Genomic DNA, 2,025 nt, shown 5'->3' with positions numbered 1-2,025 from the left:
AATTAATAAAAGACAAGACTTCATTAAATGCAAGAAATAATGTATTGAACATAACAATAACATACATAAATAAATGCAAATATCTAATTTGATCCAATAGATTATTAATAAGTTATTGCAATTGTCATACAAATGCAGTTTATGTTGGACAATAAGTCGATATCAAAACAGAGTCAGTCTATATTTAACAAAGTGAAAGGAATAAATCGTTTTGTTTGGGACAAATATAAGAATAAATTAAAACAATTGTTTGATTTCATTGCATTCGCCCGACGTCTGGGTTTATACGTTATGATTCCAGTGCCACCTTTGCCCAATCCTTTATTTCCAGCTAATCTGAAAAAGAAAGTCTAAATGTAATATTACAGATATATAATTTTACTTGAATAGTATTTTATTCGGGGTTTAAGCCCTGTGTCTTCTTCCCTTGACAAAGTTATACATTTATTAAAATCATTACATAGTATTCTTTGTCAAAATCATTTTGTGGATAATTTGGAAGAATTTCAGAGAGACATTAAACCAAATACCGCGTTCAATGTTCACACTTGAATTTACCAAGAGCTAGTAAGCCATGTTAACAGAGAATCGCCTCCTATTGCTGAAGTCTCAGATTCTTCGAAAAACAAAGTATTGTCATCTTATTTTTTATTATTATTATTATAAATCTATAGACTTCCTGTGGACGTTTTCAGTTATATAAGAAAAGTACTACTATGGGTTAAGATTCGAAACAGGTACATTGATTCAGAGTTATAATATTGCTTGGAGTTATTGAAACATTATAAAAAACTATATCTAGTTAGTCATTAGATAACATTCTGATCATGGAAGCTTTAGGACAAACTGAAGCGTGCATTTATGTCATCACAATAACACTAAGAATGCCGTCGCGAGCCATTGTGACGTAAACATGTTTATATATTTTTTTTTATAGCGAATTGATGTTAGTTTGTAAAACTGTTTCTACTCGTGAACCATTAAAGATATCAGATATAGAGACCGGGGAACAAATACACCATTCTATGGGTGCGTAAACTGTTTTTATTGTTTTCAATTAAGACCTCAACATGAATTCGAATTAAAGACGTCATATGACGTCATATTGGTAGCCACACCATCTTCTCATTTATTTCATCTTGACGTTATTAAAGTAAGTGTTTGTAGTATAAAAATAAAATATACCTGTTCATCTTAACTGTTTGATAAGATGAAGGGATATGACGTCCTTCACACAACATCCAATTCCCATCGGGCTACATGTCAACATGTTGGGCATTCCATACTCCATCATGGACACAACATTACAGGCGTTATTCCTAGCGCAAGGTATGGCTCTCATGTTTTCGGTCTCCCGGCAAAGTCTTATAGGGTTGTTGAGCATGCGCATGAATATGTTTGTGTTTCCAAATTGTCGTCCTGCATGACCAGCAGTATGCCTTCCGGTATGGCCTATAGGGTGTCTTCCTGCATGGCCTGTAGTATGCTCAGCTGCTGCCGAACCTGTAGCGGCACTGCTGGTAGCAGCGCCATCTGCTGGCAATGACGTATAAACCATAGACTGTCTTTGAGCAACTGGAACGAATCAATGATAAATAGTAGAATTATATGTTTCTTTCATTTTGTTTTAAATAAATTATGTTATTTGTTACAACGAAATAAATAATTTCATAGTTAATTAGTTTCTACCGTAGACGTTCATAATAGTGGTGTTAAATTATAACGTTTTAAGTACTAGTTATATATATACCATAAAATGGCGAACTTTTAAACTGGTTTCAAAAATGAGAGGTTTATTATGATTTTCAGATTTTTTTGTTTAGTGCTGTTCTGTTACTCGGTATTCTTGTACATTCCTTATGATGAACTTGCAAGTTTCCTCACCGAAAGAATTAAATGAATAAATAAACACATACGTATTATTTAACGTTACATATTGACGTTAAACCTTTTTAATAAGCATTTTGAATAAAGATTGAGCGTTTTAATACAGAATGAGGAACATGTTGACTATCCCGTTTTAAT

The 2,025-nt window shown here is 32.7% G+C and overlaps 1 long non-coding RNA gene across 1 annotated transcript; it reads right to left on the bottom strand.

Moving 5' to 3' along the window:
• Positions 1-23: 23 nt before the first annotated feature.
• Positions 24-1,598, bottom strand: LOC110444152. The gene is made up of 2 exons (XR_002462205.1): positions 1,186-1,598; positions 24-336 (listed from the first exon to the last, which is right to left on the bottom strand). It is a non-coding gene; the product is annotated as an uncharacterized LOC110444152 (long non-coding RNA).
• Between the last annotated feature and the right edge of the window lie 427 nt (positions 1,599-2,025).

This window comes from Mizuhopecten yessoensis, unplaced genomic scaffold (genome assembly GCF_002113885.1).
Source record: "Mizuhopecten yessoensis strain PY_sf001 unplaced genomic scaffold, ASM211388v2 hete_36042624, whole genome shotgun sequence".
In the NCBI taxonomy this organism is placed as follows: domain Eukaryota; kingdom Metazoa; phylum Mollusca; class Bivalvia; order Pectinida; family Pectinidae; genus Mizuhopecten; species Mizuhopecten yessoensis.
The sequence above is the reverse complement of the archived record's forward strand: the minus strand, read 5'-3'. Positions and strand labels throughout refer to the sequence as shown.